The 21,088-nt window shown below is 46.5% G+C and overlaps 1 protein-coding gene across 2 annotated transcripts in view; it reads right to left on the bottom strand.

Moving 5' to 3' along the window:
* Window positions 1-1,954: 1,954 nt before the first annotated feature.
* Window positions 1,955-21,088, bottom strand: part of PABPC1 (poly(A) binding protein cytoplasmic 1) — a 486,449-nt gene continuing 467,315 nt past the window's right edge. For both annotated transcript variants that reach the window (XM_078686948.1, XM_078686946.1), the window contains exon 16: window positions 1,955-2,386. The gene's annotated coding sequence lies outside the window, so the exon portion shown is untranslated. The remainder of the gene's footprint in view (window positions 2,387-21,088) is intronic.

Raw genomic sequence — 21,088 nt, 5'->3', positions numbered from 1 at the left:
CAGCAGGCCAACAGTCCGCTCAAAGCAAAACGCATCCAAGGGATGCCAATAAAAGGGTGATTACCCAAGACCATGCGAAAAGAAGACCTAAGGCTCACTGCCTATGTTAACACAGAACACATCTAAAGGATGCTAAATAAAAAAGTACCACCACAGAAGACAGGCCTAAGAAGACCTAAGTGGAAGGGTGAAAGCCCGCAAGGAGCTGGTGAACCGCTGATTTGGCGGGAGCATCAAACAGCAAATCCCCATCAAAGGGTAAGTCAACCAGTCGCGCCCTGATACTCTCAGGGAAGACACTATCTTGCAACCAAGCATGACCCCTTAAGGCAACAGAACCCGCCATAGCTTGGTCTAAAGAATCCACAGTATCTAAGGCTGAGCGGATTGTGAATTCGGCAAGGTCGCGACCATCCCGAAGGAAGTGAAGGAGATCAAGGCGAGCACCTTCAGAGGTGGCAGAAAGCAAAGACTCTGCAAAGTCCCACAGGGTGCACAAAAAGACAAACAGAATCATGAGGAGCAAGACGGTGGCAGGGCAAAACTGAACGAGCCACCGGATCACCTGAAGCAGGCCGAACCCAGGTACCCAAAAGGGCATCATAAAGACGGGTCAGTTGCGGACATCTGCCGCAAACAGGAATTACAAGTCTTAAAGCCCGAAGGCATCGCACACTGTTCCTGACGTGAAGCGTCGAAAAGTAAGCCTGAAAACAGGCCAGAGGAACCACTCGCTAGGGCTCTGCGTTGCACACGAAAAAGAAGGAAACTGACGTCAGTGCGCCGGAAGGGACTTATATGACCTCGCTGACGTCCCGTATGTGGACAACGTCAGGGCAGGGTCGTGTGGCGCCGTCTCCCGGCGCGCAGAGGTGCTGCTGCAAAAAAGTTCCGGATCCAGTCTGAAGCCTGGGGATATTCCAAGTTAAGGAATCTGCCGCTAGATGTCTCGATCAGATAGGTCTAGTCAGCAGGGTTGAAGCCCCTGTGTCAGGCTATACAAGACAGGCCTGCAGCCAAGTTTTCATTGCCACTATAGTGGATAAACGAGTGCTGCAGCCCATACATGGCATTTAACTTTCTATGCAAGGCTGTATTTCTCTACCATATACTCTGGCCTTATAACAAATTCAAATATGCCAATCAGGTTTTATACTGATTGAGATGTTTTAGGGAGTAAGAGTACATGCACTGGGTAGCAGTGCTAGAGTTCACGATTAACAAAAATATCTCAGATAGTACTCTGATGTGGTGGAACCGGACATGATTAGAGCCAAAGATCTGTGCCAATCAGCTCTTCCTAATGCAGATTCTTGATAGCTCTGCTGGTTTCCTGAAGGCCATACAGCCTAATCTTTATAGTGTCATTCAGTTCTCCTGTACCATTTTGTTAGCAGAAATGACATTTTTCAACAATACAGATGCTATCACGGTATGTTTGTGGCCTTTTTCTCAAGAAAAGAAAGACTACTTTCCAATGCTAGATGGCGATCCCTAGTAAAATAAAAATGTCATTTGAAAAACAGTTGAATTTCCAATCGTTCTCAAAAGACATCAGGTGAAATAGTTTTATAAGCTTAGGAAAGGTTTTCCAAATAGAAAATGCAGAGATTGGTGGTCCAGGATCCTATCACCAGGACCCAGAATAAAGAGCTGTTCTGTCACTGGCAGGCCATGATAGGATGCTCGCGAGCTTCAGTACAATAAAAGAAAATGCTTAGTTATTAGCATAATTAATTAAACAGTTAACCTTATTAAAGTATTTTGAGATCTTCAGCGGGGCCTAAATAGTGTTCACTAATAAAGCAAAGATCATACAATTGAGAACATAGTTTGACATGTTGGTACATAAATAGGATAGCCTGCTATAGGAGTTCTGCAGAGACGAAAGTGTTTATTTGAAATGTAGACATACGCAAATAAACAGGAGTGAGCTTTTACAAATAAAGTCCAGTTTTGTGTTTAATCAATTTTTATTAAAGCAAGAATTTTATAATCCAAATTATGTTTCTTCACTCAGCTAACACTCACTGTAGCCAAACAGTGTGGATATTCTGAGCTTTTCCACAGTAAAGAATTAAAAAATTAAAGAAAGGAATGCTTCATCTTCTCGTACTGTGCTGAAAATGCCTTTCCCCCGGGTCTAAAAAACATTAATTTCGTTTTTGTATTTTGCTATTTTTTTTATTTTTATCAATGTGATCTAGGACTAGCAGTACGTTTTGCTAGGCCTGGCATTTGCTCTGTACGTAAGCTTCAAAGTTTCCTTTCCATTTTTTATTGTATTTTATGTTTTGCAATGTTTTTGCAATATTTAAGAGTTTTTCCATGTTTAGATATTTTTTCTGCCGGTGAAGCGGAATTCAATTGTGGTCCCCATGCTTTTCTAGAAAGAAAAAAGAAACTATTAATTTTCCCCTTATAGTCAACTGTTTATCACATAACCTGCATGCAGCGAGTAACAATTCAATAAATGGAAGTGACATTAAATAAATATGGTTAAATATAGGCTAAATTGTAAACAAAAATACATAGATTTAGGAGCCCTTTTAATAGATTTAGCCAATTGGCTGAGTTTCGTTGTTCCAAATACTTTCCCGCAAAAATAAAAAAGGTTTGCCTGTTATTGAGCTTGTTTTTTTCTTAATTAGAATGCATTTTTTTAAGTAATATATTGGAAAAAGTGTTGCAGCAGTTGACTTTTTAAAATTTTTTAACTAACAAAAATACAGTGCATGTTGCCAAATCCGGAAGGGATTTTTGTCAGGCATGAATTACAAACATATGCAATCCAACCAGATATACATTATATATGAGGAATTTACATATGTCCCAGGGTGTTCCAAGACAGCCTGAGATAGAAGCAAGACATCGAGCCCCAAAACACGCAGCTACATATTAGTGCCCACTTGGTCACTGTGAAACCAACAGAGAAAGACATTTCGATCACCCTTCAATCCTCCCATTCCGATTCGTCCTCCATGGGATGGTCTCCATCCTCTTGGAACATGCCTAACAGTCATACCAATTGTAATATAGCCGTGGACGCCCATTCATCAGAGCGCGAGAATCGCATGAGTTATACTTCCACAGCCCGCCCCTCCATCAAATCTTTCAAACTTCAGGTCCACCCAATAGCCACCCACATCTTTGCCAAGTGCAGTGCCAGTTGGGACAATCTACAGGGCATCTTACGACATCTAGGGCGCACCACCACACCTAATAGACAGGCAAGCAGAGTCTCCTTCTGGCTGTGGGGACAATAACTGAGTCGGGTATTGTGTTCCCCTGAATATATTTAGGGTCCTTTGAGGAGGCCTTATATTTCTTTTCCACTCTGGGGGTTACCCCCTTGTTTGAAGCTGGTTCCTTGAAAGCTTTTTTTCTTTGATCCAGAATGCTAAGAAGCATAGGAAGATACTGAGTTCCTTTAGTAGCTGGGGCTAGGGTTTCGAATAGGAAACATGCCTCCTTTTTCTTCCTCTAGGGCTACTCCGAATTGATTTGCTGCCCTCTCGATTAGAGCAAAAACAGTTGAGGGGCAGAACGCAGAACAATGTTCTACATTCACCCCAGTACAGAGATCTGGGCCTAAATCCATCGTTTTTTTGCTCACCATGCCATTCCAGTTTGAACCCAGCCATATGCAAATCAGTCTTGACCCTTTGTCCCACAGGAACAGTTCAGCCCGAACTGCCAAGCCAGGTCCTCTCTGGACTGGAAACAAGAATGCTAGGACCGGATTCGGGCTTTCAGCCCTCTTCGGCCAGGATAGCTTGATTTCAGTGGCATGGAGAGCACGGGACTCGCGTCTGAGCATACCGTCCCACTCGGGGTGACAAATGCAAAAAGAACTATTGATGGACAGAATGCAGAACAATGGCATACATTCACCCCAGTACAGAGATCTGGGCCTAAATCCATCTTTTTTTGCTTACCATGCCATTTCAGTTTGAACCCAGCCATATGCAAATCAGGCTTTTTTTTCAAATTCTTTTTATTAAACAAAGTCAGCCAACATCACAGTAAAAGAGTAATGTCTTAATTACGATAGTACATCAGGAGGAAAAAGGGAAAGGCACATAAGCACAAGTTACTACTTGTCTAAAGATATATCTGTAAGAGACATTAGTTAGTGATAGATTCCTTACATTAGAATATCTCCAGGCGTCAGACTGGATCCGTAAACTTTTGCGTAGCAATACCCCTGCGCGTCGGTAGGCATCGTCCGCGGCTCCGCGTCCATCATCGGCATGACATCGCCGGAGTACTTAGACGCCGCCCTTGCGCACTGACGTCAGTTTTGATACACAGCTTTTACGCGCCAGATACGCAGAGCCATGATAGAACCAACACTAGTGCCATGAAACTAGGGCCCTGAAAGGGGATGACCTTAACCCTAGATATCGGTTCGCAGAACGGGGAGGATGGGTGGGCCGGTAAGCAGTTTGAAAAAGTGTTTAGAACAGCCTGCCCTACAGCTGCCTGCTGTTTGGAGTGCACATCTACACGTCTGAAGCGGACGCATATGTAGTCTCGCGTGCGGGACTATGAAGATGCAGGAGGCCATCATGCCTATCAACTGCATGAACACTTGCCGGAAGCGAGTGCTGCGGTCTGAATTTTTGTAGTAGCAATTGAATGCTGTTGATCCTCACTGAATTTGGCTGTGCTTTGGCTGCCATAGTGTCTATTGTCGCGCCCAGATACTGCCGTATGTGGGGGGGGGGGCTGAAGGTGGGACTTTGGGTAATTCAGTGAGAATCCCAGATCGTGAAGAAGGTGAATGGTGTGGGACATGTGTGCGGCACACTGCTGGGCCGACTTTGCTTGGATAAGCCAGTCGTCCAGATAAGGGTATACGTGAATGTTTTGTCTCCGTAGGTGTGCAGCCACTGTCGCCAGGCATTTTGTAAACACCCTGGGTGCTGTTGTCACTCCGAAAGGGAGGACTTTGAATTGGTAATGTTGATCCTGAATGGTGAACCGCAGGTATTTTTTGTGTGACGGGTGTAGCGGAATATGAAAGTATGCATCCTTCAGATCTAATGTTGCGAGGAAATCTCCCTAACTGAGCAACAGCAGAACCTGCTGCAATGTTAGCATGTGAAAGTGTACCGATAAAATGTACTGGTTTAGGGATCTTAGGTCCAGTATGGGTCTGAGGGACCCGTCCTTTTTTGGTATCAAGAAGTACAGTGAGTACACTCCTGTGCCCCTTTCCTCCATAGGCACGAGCTCGATTGCCCCTTTTTGCAGCATGACGAGTACCTCCTGCTGCAATAAGTGCAAATGCTCGGTGGACATAGGACGGTGTTTTGGGGGTATGTTGGGTGGAGACAATAACCGTACTGGACAAGCTTTGTGACCCACCTGTCTGTGGTGATGGACTTCCAGACCGGCAGTCTCCCCCCGACCGGTGTTGTATGGTCAGGGGGCAGTGACAAGGCGTCACTGTTTGGTAGCGGCAGAGGATCGGGAGCTGTTTCCACGACCTCTGCCCTTGGCGCTGTTCCCACGATATCCACACCTACTTTGTTTGGTGTATGTGCTTTGCGCGCCACCTTTATTGTACTGTGTTTGCTGGGACAGCTGGCCTCTGGAAACTCCTCTATTGTGTGAGCGACGAAAAGAACCACCCCTGAACTGCTGCGACTGGAGAGCTCCCATAGATTTCGCAGTTTCAGTGTCTTTTTTGATTTTTTCTAAGGTGGTGTCCACCTCAGGTCCAAGTAAGTGATCAGGGTTTACAGGCTGATTTAGTATGGTGGTTTGCATCTCTGCCTTGAACCCGGAGATTCTCAGCCAGGCATGTCGCCGTAACATCACACTTGTATTAATGGCTCTGGCAGCGGTGTCCGCTGCGTCCAATGCACACTTGATAGAAGCATTGGAAATAAGCTTCCCTTCCTGTATGAGCATCTCTGCTGCTTCCTTATATTCATCTGGCAAGTGTTGTAACAGGGTCTCAAGTGTGTCGTAATGGGCCCTGTCATATCTGGCTAAGAGCACCTGAGTGTTTGAAATGCGCCAGATATTGGCCGCTTGAGCTGCTACCCTTTTCCCTGATGCTTCTAGCACTTTCGATTCTTTGTCAGGGGGAGGAGCAGCACCCGTTGTTTGTTTAACACCCTGGCCCTCGTGGCCTCCTTGAAGATGTCACCAGCATGTTTTAAGACACCCTTTAGCATTGGAAGAGTCTTGACAGTTTTTTCAGAGGTGGAAAAGGTGTCAAACAGAAAATCCACTTCAATCGGGTCAGCATGGAGCTGGACATCATGATTTTTGGCTGCCCGTTCAATAAGCGCATTAAATGCCGCCGAGTCTTCAGTAGGCGAGGTTTTTACAGCATACACCTGACTGTCTGGGGCCGTGTGTGGATCTCCTGGGTCAGCAGCGTCTGCCCAGGGTTCATTATGATCTTCAGGATCAGTGTCTATAGGGTAGTTGTACTCCTCATCGTCACCCCCCCCTGTCTCCCTATCTGAATAAGTGGGCGAGATAGGAGCAGTGTCTTGGCCACGTGGAGATATCGGTTCGACAAGAACGGGTGAAGTAGTGGAATCCTTTTTTAATGGGATTTTATAGGACTCCATAGGCTGTTCCGGGGTGATCTTTCGTTTGTAAATTGAAAGTCTATCAGTGTCGGCGTCAATGAACTGTTCCGGCTGCTCTTGAAGCAGGGGTTGTCGATGCTTTGCGACCACTAACCCAGGCCCGGTCTTCTGTCCCGCTGATGCCTGCTTAGACCCTTCAACGGTCGTCTTTGGGGCGAAGGCCTTAGGCACCACTTTCGGCGGCAGCGTGAACTGGATGGGCGCCGGCGACTTTTGAGGTTTAGCAGCCGGCGTCGATGGAGAAGTATCCTTCGGACCAACAGTGGAAGTTTTCTCTTTAATTCGCTTCAACGACTCCGACACCTGCTTCGAGGAGGAGGCGGATGGCTGCGTCGACTTGACAGGTTCCTTCGATCCAACGCCAGGCATGGACTCTAGGGTTGTAGCGCTTTTGGCCTTGTCCGTCCGACGTGTAGGATCGAGAACCTTTTGCGGTCAGAGTCCTTTGTCTGTGTCGACGCTCCTCGGCGCCGATTTTCTCGGGTCGACGTCCTTGACCTGTTTTTTGTTAGTCTTTGGGTCGACACCCGTTAGCGACCTCACCGGGTCAATGACACCTTTAAGCTTTTTCGGCGCCGATAGTTTCGAGGACTTCGAGCCGATCAACGCAATACGCACTTTTGGTTTCGATGCCGCCTCCAGTGCTTTAGATTGCGTAGACACCGATGCTTTCTCTTTCGGTTTCGATTTCCCAACTTGTGGCTCCTTAGAAGTGTCCGAAGCCGGGCCTTGAGGCGAGGCTGTGGAACCCATTATAAGATCTTGGGTAAGGCCATGTGGCGATCCCTCGACCTGAGCCTTAGTAAGTCTTTCGGCCCCCGTATCGACGGTTGGGCCTAGCTCCTCGCCTGAGCTATCTTCTCCGGCCCCAAAGACCACATCGTCGTCTCCTACCTCGTCGACGATGTTAGTAATATCGACCATCTCGACATCTGCGTCGTAGTTGGAGTCGTTCTCCGATGCGGGATCAGACTCTCGAACTTCCTGCTCGACTCATCCTCTTCGGTATCGAAAATGTTCACCGGGTCAGGTGCAGACTGCTGGGCCTCCTGGCGCGCTGCGCGCCGAAGTCGAATCGTCTTCTTGGATCGGAAACGAGAACAAGCCATACAGCTTGCTTCATCGTGATCCGGCGACAGGCACTTGTTGCAAACCGGGTGGACGTCGATATGAGGATATTTCGAGTTACATACGGGGCACCTCTTGAACGGGCTCCGTTCCATGATGAGTCGTCGATAAGCCTCTGGCGGTGACTGGGCCTTGAGCACCAAGAAGTCACGAGACTCCTCAAGATGTTCGACTCGGGAACTGAGTTGAAACAGACTCTGGCACCGATCGCAAGACAATACAGACGATATACTAAAGGCCTTTAGGCCAAAAAGAAAGTTTTATATATATTCCGAACTTGAGGGAACAAATATGCATCTGAACCCAATGGCGGAAAAAAACAATCTGGGGATGGAGTCGATGCCCATGCGCACTGTAGTCCAGGGGAGGAGCCATCTATCTCGTGATACTTCGAAGACTCTTCCAGGACAACAATGTGCAATCATCCGGACCAAACACTAGGCGGCGATCTATGCAATAGATATGAATTCAGCAGCCCACATGCCTCGAACCTAGTCGACTTCAGTCCTACGTCTAAACTATAGTATATGTTATTCCAATGCACAGAGCCTATTGGGAATATAGGAACTACACTACATGGCGCCCAACATTTGGTAAGGCGATAATTTAACGCTAGATACTAAAGTAACTCAGTCGTGCTTTTCACACAGACCCCTTTTCTCCCGTAAAAACTCCAAAAGACGTCTTGAGTGGGTGAAAGGATAATATCCGCCAAAACTGATTAGGACGTTTTTGGTTTATTCAACGTTGAAAGATAGTGTTCCAAAATATTGTGCACCTAATCTTTGTTTCCTTGAAACTTGTTCTGCAAACTCTCAGCCGACTAAAATGTCGGATAGTGATACCGAAATAGAGAGCTGCAGCAGCAGCTCAAGCGGCTTTAGATGACGCTGCTATCTTAGAAAATGACACGGATGCTATACTGCCCCCGGTAAATGTAAGGAAAAGGAATATGCTACTTACCAGTATGCATCTGTTCTTGGCATAGAGGGCTGCAGAGTGGTACATTTATGAATAGATCGCCATCTGGTGTTGGGCTCGGATGATTGCACTTGTTTTTCTTCTGGAGAAGTCTCTGTCGTCATCGATGACTCCTCCTCTTGGTGTTAGTGCGCATGGGCATCGGCATCGGCTCCATCCTTAGATTGTTTTGCCATAGTAGGGTTAGATGGAGTAGTGTAGTAGAATACATAAAGATATGCCCATGTAAGTGTATCTAAATAAGATAATGTTGGGACAGACACAGGTTTCCGGGGAGGCAGGGAGGGCATGTACCACTCTGCAGCCCTCTATGCCAAGAACAGATGCATACTGGTAAGTAGCATATTCCGTTTGAGGCATATGGGCTGCAGATGGTACATTTATGAATAGATTATACAGCAGTTACCTCCCTAGCGGTGGTCACCAGTGTCTGTCGCAACTGTTTGAAATAAGAGTTTTTAGTACAGCTTGGCCCACTCTGGCTTGTTGTGTAGCCTGCACATCAACACAGTAGTGTTTTGTAAATGTATGTGGTGTAGACCAAGTTGCTGCTCTACATATGTCATCTAGGGGAATGTTCCCTAAGAATGCCATAGATGCTCCTAGCTTCCGTGTAGAATGAGCTCTAGGAGGAACAGTTAATGTTCTCTTTGCTTTCATGTAACATATTTGTATACATCTTACAATCCATCTAGCGATGCCCGCTTTAGAGATAGGATTGCCCTTATGTGTTGGGGAAAATGCTACAAATAGTTGTTTAGTTTTCCTGAAGTTTTGTGTCCTTTCTATGTAGTACAAAATGGCTCTTTTGACATCTAGTGTATGTAGGGCCCTTTCTGCCACCGTCTGTGGCTTTGGAAAAAAAACTGGTAGTTCCACCGGTTGGTTGATGTGGAATGCTGAAATTACTTTAGGCAAGAACTTTGGGTTTGTTCTAAGAACCACTTTATTCTGGTGTAACTGTAGGAATGGTTCTTGTATTGTCAATGCCTGTAATTCACTTACTCTCCTGAGTGAGGTAATGGCTATAAGGAAAGCCACCTTCCATGTAAGGAATTGTATCTCGCACCTATGCATAGGTTCGAAAGGTGGTCCCATTAGTCTGGTGAGTACTATGTTGAGGTTCCAGACCGGGGAAGGTGGTAATCTTGGTGGAATGACTCTTAAGGCCTTCCATGAAGGCTTTTATCGCTGGCACTCTGAACAGGGATATATGCTGCCTGTTTTGTAGGTACGCTGCTATAGCTGCTAGATGTACTCTGATAGATGTGTACGCGAGATTACATTGCTGTAAGTGTAGTAAGTAGCAAATAATCTCCCTTGTTGATACGTCCAGAGGGTTGATATTGTTAGTGGTACAGTGTATAGCAAACCTCTTCCACTTGGCTGCATAGCATGCTCTGGTGGTGGGACGTCGCGCTTGCTTAATTATCTCCATGCAATTTGGGGGTAGATCTAAGTACCCAAATTCTAGGATTTCAGGAGCCAGATCGCTAGGTTCAGTTGTGTGGGATCTGGGTGCATTATTTCTCCATGGTTCTGTGTAAGGTGCATGGGTAGAATTCTTAGCTTTTGGTGTGGCACTTGTGAGAGTTGCAGGAGCGTGGTGAACCACGCTTGTCGTGCCCTTGTGGGTGCCACTAGTATCATGGTCATTGAGTGCTGTTGCAGCTTTCTGACCACTAATGGGATTAGTGGGAGAGGGGGAAAAGCGTATGCAAATTTGTTGGACCAATTTATCCATAACGCTTTGCCCTGTGACAGGTGGTGTGGGTACCTGGACGCGAAGCTTTGGCATTTTGCGTTCTGATGAGTGGCAAAGAGGTCTATCTCTGGTTGTCCCCATCTTTGGAAGAATGGCTGCAGTATTTGTTGGTGCAGTTCCCATTCGTGTATTTGTTCCGACTGTCTGCTTAAGATGTCTGCTATCTGGTTTTGGACTCCTGGTAGGTGTTCGGCTAACAGATAGATGTTTTGAGGAATGGCCCATCTCCAAATTTCCTGTGCTAGTCTGGATAGTTGGAGAGAGTGCGTCCCCCCCTGTTTTTGAATATAATACATTGCTGTCATGTTGTCTGTTCTGATCAGGACTGCTTTGTCGGTAACATGTATTTGAAAGGCTTTTAATGCTAGAAACACTGCTAGTACTAGATGATTGATGTGCAGTGTTCTTTCCTGCACACTCCACCTTCCTTGCACTGTGTATTTCTCCATATGTGCTCCCCATCCTGTGAGCGATGCGTCCGCTGTTATTGTCACCTGTGGAATTGGTTCTAGGAACGACCGCCCCTTGGTAATGTTTGTTGTGTTCCACCACTTCAGAGAGCGGTGTGTGCGGTCGTCTACCAACACCAGATCTGTAATCTGTCCTTGAGCCTGATTCCACTGTGTCGCTAAACATTCTTGTAGCGGACGCATTTGTAGTTTGGCATATGGTATTAGCAGTATGCAGGATGACATCATCCCTAATAGCTGCATGAACACTCTCGCTGCTAGTGAGTGTTGTGGCTGGAATCTTTGAATGATTGTAAGCATTGTTTGTATCCTGGCTGGATTGGGGTATACTTTGGCTTTTTCTGTGTCTATAGAATTGTTGAATTTTGCTTGGTTGCAGGTGTGACTTTTTGTAGTTCACCGTGAACCCTAGCTGGTGAAGCAGGTGAATTGTCTTTTGTGTGTTCTGAAGACATTCCTCTTGTGACTTGGCCTTTATTAGCCAGTCGTCCAAGTAGGGGAAGACATGTATTTGTTGTCTTCTTAGGTGAGCTGCCACCACTGCTAGGCATTTTGTGAACATCCTTGGTGCCGTTGTGACACCAAACGGAAGGACTTTGAACTGATAATGTTGTCCGTCTACCACAAACCTGAGGTATTTCCTGTGGGCTTTGTGAATCGGGATATGAAAGTAAGCGTCTTTTAGATCCAGTGTAGAAAGAAAGTCCCCTTTCTTCAGTAAAGGAAGTACTTGTTGGAGCGTGACCATGTGGAAATGTTCCGAATTTATGTATGCGTTGAGAGGTCTTAGGTCCAATATTGGCCTTAAAGACCCGTCCTTTTTGGGAATTAGGAAGTATAGGGAGTATACTCCTGTTCCTTGTTGGTGCTGTGGAACGTTCTCTATGGCATGCTTTTCTAGCAGGGATAGTACTTCTTGTTTTAACAGTGTCAGATGATCTTGTTTCATTGGACGCTGTTTGGGGGGGATGTTTGGTGGGGTAGCTGTGAGTTCTAGGCAATAACCATGTTGGATAATTTGTCTCACCCACCTGTCTGATGTGATGTTTTTCCAGGCAGGTAGGAACTGTGATAGGCGTCCCCCGACCGGTGTTATGTGGTCTGGGGGGAGCTATATGAAGTCACTGTTTTGGGGTTGGAGAGTTGCGGTTGTTGTTGTTTCCGCGACCCCTACCCTTGTTGTTGTTACCTCTGTAACTGCCCCTAGCATTACCTCTGGGTGATGTTGGTGTAAAAGAGGTCTGTTGCTGGCTTGTGCCTGTATTTTTGGATCCTCCTCTATAGGTGGACCTACGAAAGGAGCCTCTTTGGGTGGGCTGTTGCAATGCTCCCATTGATTTAGCCGTTTCCGTGTCCTTTTTCATCTTTTCTAAGGCCTCATCTGTCCCTGATCCGAAAAGTGTTTTCCCATCAAAAGGCTGGTTCAATAAGGATGTTTGTACTTCTTGTTTGAACCCTGAGCCATGCATGTCTCCTTATTATGATGCTTGTGTTTATGGATCTTGCTGCAGTGTCTGCTGCGTCTAGGGCGCACTTAATGGAAGTGTTAGTAATTATCTTTCCTTCCTGTATGAGCTGATCTGCCCTCTTTTGATGTTCTTTGGGGAGATGCGTGATGAGTTTTTCTAATTCATCATAATGAGCTCTGTCATACCTTGCAAGTAATGCTTGCGTATTAGCTATGCGCCAGCTGTTTGCCGCTTGGGATGCTACTCTCTTGCCAGAGGCATCTATTAGTTTAGACTCTTTGTCAGGAGGTGGAGCTTCTCCTGTAGATAAAGAGTTTGCTCTCTTACGAGCGTTTGTGACCACTAGTGAGTCTAGAGGAATTTGTCCCTTGATAAATATTGGGTCCTTTGGAGCTGCCTTATATTTTTTATCAATTCTTGGGTTTAATATTCTAGCCCTCACCGGGTCTTTGAATATCTCTGATGTGTGACTAAGTAGGCCTTTAAGCATTGGTAATGTTCCTGATGTTCTTTGTGCAGCAGGTAGTGTTTCTAACAAGAAGTCCTCAATTTGAGGTCCTGCATGTAGGTCTACCTTGTGGTATTTTGCTGCTCTATTAATTAATTGTGCAAACCCAGTATTATCATCAGGTGGTGAGGGTTTTGAGGGATACAATTCAGGGTCGTTGTCATTATCTGACCCTACATTGTACTCCTCCCATGGGTCTGCCTCCTCTGGGATTGTGTCTTCATCATCCCCAGGATGTTCTCCCTCTCCTGTGTCACTATCTACATCTGTTGTAGGTGTGGATGGGCGTGTGAAAGGTTTAGTTGGCCTAGTGTGAGGAAGAGGAGAAGAGGGTGTGTCTCTAGGTTGTGGAGAAGGGGGAGGAGTTGTATTCGTCCCCATTGTTCTCTTCTTCGGAGGAGTTTTGTCGTCAGATTGTTCATTCTTCCTCTTTTTAGGTAGTTCTGTGACTACCTTGCCAGTTTGTGGATCAATAAACAGAGTCTTTTGTTTAGGATCGGTTTTATATTCCTGTGTCGGTACCGTAGTTTTCGGGTCCGAAAGGTGTTTTTTCTTCTGACTGTCCATTTGTATTTGACACCGAGATTTTATTCGGATCCGATGCTTTCGGCATCGAGGATGTCTTCGGTGTCGAAGGTGTTTGACGTCGAAACGTGTTTCGGTGTCGACATGGACTGTCTCGACTTCGAGCTTTCCTTGACATGGAGCTTCGGTGTCGATGTCGTGGTGGGTCGTTTATCGGAACCACCATGATGGGAGACCGAGTGTTTCGGTTTCGTTGCCGGGCCCGAAGGCGGGGCATCGGAAACTTTTTTCGGTTGTCTGACCGGGCTCGAGGGCGGGGTCGACACAGTGCGGGGTCTGTTCTTGGGTAACGGGACGTCGTCACTCACGGTTTGTTGGACGTCGATTTCCTCGACGTCGGACTCGTCCGCTTCTGACCCCGCCTCGTCGACCTCCTCTTCCTCCTCTTCTAGGTGCTGGTCCTCGAACAGCTCCGGGATTGCTTGTGACTGCATTCTGGATACCTCGTGTCTTCGAGCTTGACGGTTTCTAATCGTCGATTTTGAGGAAAATGCTGCACAGGCGTCACAGTCCCTGGATTCGTGTTCAGGGGACAAGCAGAGGTTGCACACCTCGTGTAGGTCCTTGTGTGGGAACTTAGCACCACACGTTGGGACATTTTTTGAATGGAGTCCTTTCCATGGACTCCGGGCTGGACTACGTCGTCTTCTCGTAGTCGTCGTTCTTCGAAACGCGTCGGGATGGAAGTGAAGTCGCGTTCGATAACAATACCGTCGAATTGGAAAGGGTTACGCGCCGAATATAACCTTTATCGAAGTCGGTCCGGAGCGCTTCGATCCTCATCCGAACCCGATGGCGGGGAAAAACAATCTAAGGATGGAGCCGATGCCCATGCGCACTAACACCAAGTGGAGGATTCATCGATGACGACAGACTTCTCCAGAAGAAAAACAAGCGCAATCATCCGAGCCCAACACCAGATGGCGATCTATTCATAAATGTACCATCTGCAGCCCATATGCCTCGAACGTGTAACTTACAGACTCATAAATAATGGAGTATCATCAAAAGGTGGCAGGGTATAATCTTTGTCATAGAGGCACATGAATATCGGCAGACAGAGGTATTCTATTCATGGATTCAGTTTCCAGCAGCTAATGCGGGAACACGTGAGTTCCACTACTACAAAGCAGAGGAACCTCCAGCAGAATACGTTCCTTTTGAGGACGTTGAAATTCCATTAACTTACCAAGAGCATCAGCTCTGGTTTAAAGGCGCCCTAAAACATCAAAATCACATTAGTAGGCTCGGTCCACTAGGTAGACCAGGAGCAACATGGCCGGTACTAGCCAGCTACACACCATATCCAGACATTGAAAGGATGTCAGACGCAGAGTTGTTAGCTCAGCTAAAACAGTTAATTAAAATGCATAGACAATTGGTTCAATATGTCATGCGGACATTAACAGTCCAACCAGCTGTAAGAATTCCACAGCACACCCCTCACCAGGGGAACACAAATAAAATGACACCACAGACTATACATCCAGTCATTGGTAAACTACCAGCAAAACGAGAACAAATTCCGTTCTGGTTAGCTCAAAAATTACTTAAATAGAGGCAGTATTTCCTGATAGTACGCCTCATGAGAAACACAGGATTCTGACAATCTGTTTACCTATGGGGATTGCACCACACATAGAGGATTGTGACACTTGGGGCACAGTCTTTGCTTCAATCTACACTAAAACACATGGTGTTTCGTCCATGGCGGGGATACCAGACGTTCTAAGACCAATTCAAAATGAATACGGTCCAGAACCGGCCCTAAATCTAGGTATGAAATTACTGAAGGATTTCAAACCGGTCTCGGCTATACTATTAGCCAACATTAGAGGAGAAGCAGCATCAGTGGCAATCCGCCAGAAATTAAAAGAAACAGACATTACTGAGCAACCTTATGAGCTTGCCAGAATCATTGAAAAATCCTATGAAGAACAAGGTAGAGATAGTTTGGGTGGGTAACAACTAAAACCACAACTAACAGAAAATCCTGAAATCGTTTTTATTAAAAATAATCTCACTACTCCTAAAAAGAAGTGGGAAAACAGTAAGCTGACACTTCCTAAAGAGAAACGTTCAGTCCAGAGGAAGGTCTCCCCAAAGGAGAGTTAGGTCTCCTGAACAGGGAGGTAGGTCTCCCCAACGGGAGCCCTCTGAAAGGAGGTATAACCTTAGAAATAGAGATACTTTAAGAAAACCTGACAGATATAGAGATGACATGCGTCCCTCGATCTTTTCAGACTTCCTCACAGAAATCAGAAAGAAGAAGACGGTCAGAACACAAGGAAGAATGCGTCCAGTCCAAAGACAAAGAACCCATTCACCAAAGTAAAAAAGCTCAATTCTCCAAAAAGAAGGTAGCAAGCATAAAGATCAGACATGCCGAGGATCCTGAGGACAACTCAAGAACGGGGAGTGGGCCCAGACAATGCTAGACAGCGAAGCAGAAGTAACCATAGTTCGCAGGATCCTGATGGATCATCTGGAGACAGTGGACTTGAATGAATGCATTCAGGTTGAAACTGCCGACACCAGGGTTACTGTACCCCACAAGTTATATGAAGTAACACTTCGGATGGAGGGGGACATGACTAGAAAAATTGAAGCACTCTTTTGGGAGAAGCTCTCTAAGGGCTATGACATTCTTCTAGCTGAACAAAACTGGCCACCTGCAGTTGTTAGGGAGTGCCCACACGGCGAAGAGATAATTATGCTAGCCTTCTCAAATCACACTCCAATTCATAAAAAATATACATATGCCAGGAAATGGGCAGTAGCTCAAGCCCCAATATTATATAAAAATCATGTAGGATGGGATGAGGATTCTCCTCACCACAAAATCCAGTTAAAAAAATCAACCTACTGCTCAGAGGCAGTATCCAGTTAAACTAGAAGCCAAAAAAACAAGTCAGGGAGATTTTAATTCAACTTGAATACCAAGGGGTGATTGAAACATGCACCTCGTCAATGAACAATCCTTTGTTTCCTGTCTCCAAACCAGACAATTCATATCGTCTAGTTTTGGATTACAGACACCTAAACTCCTGTTGCAAAACATTTGCAGTACAAAATGCACACAGTGCAGCACTGATGAATAACATCGTGCGCAAAAAATATAAAACCACATTAGATATTTCAAATGGGTTTTTCTGTCAAAACATTGCACCGGAAAGCAGACATTTGACTGCTTTCTCAATCTTGGGGACACAGCGACAATTTTGCCGTCTCCCCCAGGGATTCAAGAATAGTCCAGGGTTATTTTCAGCCAGAGTAACAGAATTACTACAATTGTACGGTGATGAGGCATTATCTTATGTCGACGACATATCTTACAGCTGACGATTTGGACAGGCACTTGAAAAGAGTGAATACCATAATACTTGGGTTTGCTTCTGAGGGTTATAAATTCAATTTTAAGAAATCACAAATTGCCCACCTCAATGTCCTATTTTTAGGCTACGAGTTATCAAGTGAAGGCAAAAGCCTGGCAGCTAACTTTCTAGAGAAATGTGCGCTGCTCCAACCTCCAAAGACGCTGAAAAACGTAGTCAATTCTAGGTTTCCTGAATTTTGGAAGAACTTATGTTCTGAATTACACAGAAAAACCTCTCTACGAACTAATCAAAGCTGATTTCAAACCAATTGGACTCAAACACACACAGAAATTCTGCGTTCAGTCCAAACAGACATGTTAGCAAAAACACAATTACAGACACGCGAAAACGTGCGCAACCTTGTGATCCGAATTATCCCAGGGAGATGCGGATTCACGTACCTGACCTTTAATGAAGGAGAAACGGTACCAATTGCATAGAAATCACTTGTACACCCAAGCTGAAATGAAATTCACTTCATCAGAAAAAATTCTGACAGGGGTTCAAAGTGCAGTGGCAAAAGAGAGCTCTAGCGCAGGGTAAACGCATACACCTGTACCTGCCTTAGAGGCAGTGACAAAAGCGAGCATTCCAAATGCAAAAGCTTTACATCCGAGATGGATACAATGGGTTATCTCTCTTGCTGCAACAGACGTTGAATACGTTTTTGACCCCTACTTGAAGACACAAGAATTCCTACAATACGAATGTCCTCTGCCGACCGAAATTCTGCCTCTAGAACATTACAGTTGTATAATATATACAGATGGATCAGCACAGCCCGCAATCAGGGGTAAACAAGCCTAAAGTGCTGTGTGCGCAATCGTTAAAGGTAGTTGACGCAAAGGTAAATTCAGACCTATGGTCACTAAACTCAATCACTCGGAGACTGTACAGCTCAGCAAGTTGAACTACAGGCTTTCAAGATGGCGCTTGAAAATACCGATCGTGAATTCCCCACACTAATAGTGTGCGATTCGTATTACTGCGTACAATCTTACAATGAGTATCTGCAGAACTGGGTTCAAAACGGTTTCAAAGACGCAAAAGGTGGCACAATTAAGCATAAAACGCTTTGGGAACAAGTAGTTCTTTTGCAAAAAGAACTACAAAAGACTCACGTGATTCATACACTGAGCCATCAGCGTGATGGCGTTCACATTGCAGGGAATTCATAGGCTGATGAAGCCGCGAAGGCATGTTATGTGGGAATCTAGGACCCTAGTGAAATTTTCCCGATTCATGCCCATATATAGGTATAATTCACCCAATCCTTATATAGGCATAAGGAATCATTACCTTATTTAGTCTTAGCCTGTGCAGCCCAAATACGGCTACTTCCACTAAACTCCGAGAATCCACAACGATTTCTTGGAAAAACCAGCCTTCAGCAGTCAGGGACTTCCCTCTGCTTGAATACTAATTTATCCAAGAACTCCTGGAGTTTTCAAGGAACTGAGGCACTAGTGACGATATGTCCAATCTTACGTCAAACTCGCCACTTGCCCGACGCCCTGCTGCTGCAAGTGCCGAAGGAAGCTGACCCTCCAACTGACGCACTAAGAAGACGCTGTGTTTTCTCTTGCAGAGAAATCCATCTACGGTGTTTCCAGGCTACCCTTGCGGGTTGTTGGGAGATCGAGTCCTGAGAGAGAGATACAAGACCTCTATCATTGCAAAACCAAGGTACGGAGCGGATTAGACCCTTAGAGAATTCTTACAACAGATTCTTGGCAGAAATTTCTAGACTTAAGCTACACCACACTTACTCCTCCCTCGTACCAGACTTAGGTTAGGTACACCGGGGTAGGCGTATTTTAGAAGCACCAGTTGAGTACTTTTAGCCACTATTTTATCACTGTATGTATTTTATGCATTTTATGTATTCTATGTTTATGGCTTAGAAACCTTATCATGCTTTTACAGGACTACTTTATAATACTATTCGTATTATATACCTCGTACTTTTTAACTAGCATTTCAATTGTAGCAGTGCATTTCTTATGCTTAAGAAATAAGACTTCAATAAATACTTTTATTGAAAACGCCCGTCGCACAAGTTACTACTGTAAGAGACATTAGTTAGTGATAGATTCCTTACCGTAGAATATCCCCAGGCGTCAGACTGGATGGGGATTTTTTTGCGAAGCAGTACCCTTGCGCGTCGGTATGCGTCGTCTGCGGCTCCGCGTCCGTGATGACGTCGGAGTACTTAGACGCCGCCTCCTCAGTTCTTAGACACAGCTTTCCCATGCCAGAAACGCAGAGCCATGCTAAAAACCAACACTGGTGCCATTGAAACTAAGGCCCTGAAGGGGATGACCTTGACCCTAGATATCGGTTTGCAGAACGGGGAGGATGGGTGGGTCGGTAAGGAATCTATCACTAACTAATGTCTCTTACAGATAAATCGTTACACAAGTAGTAACTTGTGCATTTGAAAGAGACACGTTAGTGATAGATTCCTTACCTTAAAATAGATACCTCAACATCATCTCTTACGCCGACGACACCCAGCTGATACTCTCCCTCACCAGAGACCCCGACACCGCCAGAACCTGCCTACACGAAGGGATGAAATACGTCGCCGAGTGGATGAAGGACAGCCGCCTGAACTGAACTCGGACAAGACGGAAGTCCTCATCCTGGGATCTTCACCCTCCGCCTGGGACGACTCCTGGTGGCCCCCAGCCCTGGGCACCGCACCCAAGCCAACCGACCACGCAGGCAACCTGGGCTTCATCCTGGACCCCTCCCTCTCGATGACCAGACAAGTCAACGCAGTCTCATCGTGCTTCAACACCCTGCGTATGCTTCGCAAGATCTTCCGCTGGATCCCGACCGAGACCAGGAAGACTGTCACCCAGGCACTCGTCACCAGCCGACTGGACTACAGAAACGCCCTCCACGCCGGAACCACAGCCAAGCTACAGAAAAGACTCCAGCGCATCCAGAACGCCTCCGCCCGACTCATCCTGGATGTCCCCCGACGCAGCCACATCTCCAGCCACCTGAGGAACCTGCACTGGCTCCCCGTCGACAAGAGGATCACGTTCCGGCTCCTCACCCACGCACACAAGTCTCTCCACGACCTGGGCCCCAAGTACCTCAACAACCGCCTGACCTTCCACACGCCCACCCGCCAGCTACGGCCCACCAGCCTCGCCCTCGCAGCCGTACCACGCATCCGAAGAGCCACCACCGGAGGAAGATCCTTCTCTTACCTGGCTGCCAAGACTTGGAACTCCCTCCCCATCCACCTTCGGCTGACCCAGGACCATCTCGCCTTCAGGAAACAACTCAAGACCCGGCTGTTCGAGCAGTAGCATACCCCTCCCCCCAAGCGCCTTGAGACCCTCCCGGGTGAGTAGTGCGCTATACAAATGGCATGATTGATTGTTTGATTGATACCCCAGCAATACCAACCCCGGTGGTGGGTCTGCGAACCAATAATCACACCAGAAAGTCCTGGAGGACGTAACGGCCAAAGAAGCCATCCCTCCGGACTTGACTGTCCAGGCAATAGTGTCTTGCAAACGTGTGCAGCGAGGCCCACGTAGCTGCCTGGCAAATGTCCTGCAAGGGCACTCCCAGGACAGTTGTAGTCGCCGTGGCCAGAGTGGAATGAGCCCTCAATCCAACAGGGGGCTCCTTTTTAGCCAAGCAGTAACATGCCTTGATACACAAGATGATCCACCGAGAAATGGTCCGCTTGTGCACCGTCTTTCCCTTCTTAGCGCCCACGTAACCAACAAAGAGTTGGTCATCCACCCGGAACTGGCGTGTGCGATCCAGATGGTAAGAGAGCGCACGTTTTGGGTCCAGACGGTGGAGCCTCTTCTTTCGAGGGATGCGGAGGCGGAAAGAAGGTGGGCAAGGTAATGGACTGCCCGATGTGGAAGGCCGTGACAACCTTGGGCAGGAGAGAGGGTCTCGTCCGCAATGTAGGAGAGTAGGGTCTGCAATCCTATGATCACCCAGATTTTTGCTTTTTGCTTCACTGGTTTACGACTTTCCCTGGCTGTGGGCCTGCTAATCAGACCCACAGCCTAGCTGTTCTCTCTATTCCAAATTGTACCCAGGTACTGAATTGGCACTGGGCCCTCTCTTGTGTCCCTGTAACCAGGGCAGAGGTGTACCCAGAGGTCTCCCAGGGGCTGCAGCATGTATTATGCCACCCCTGAGCTG

Source organism: Lissotriton helveticus, chromosome 4_1, assembly GCF_964261635.1.
Source record: "Lissotriton helveticus chromosome 4_1, aLisHel1.1, whole genome shotgun sequence".
In the NCBI taxonomy this organism is placed as follows: domain Eukaryota; kingdom Metazoa; phylum Chordata; class Amphibia; order Caudata; family Salamandridae; genus Lissotriton; species Lissotriton helveticus.
This window is presented reverse-complemented; position numbering and strand designations above follow the sequence as displayed.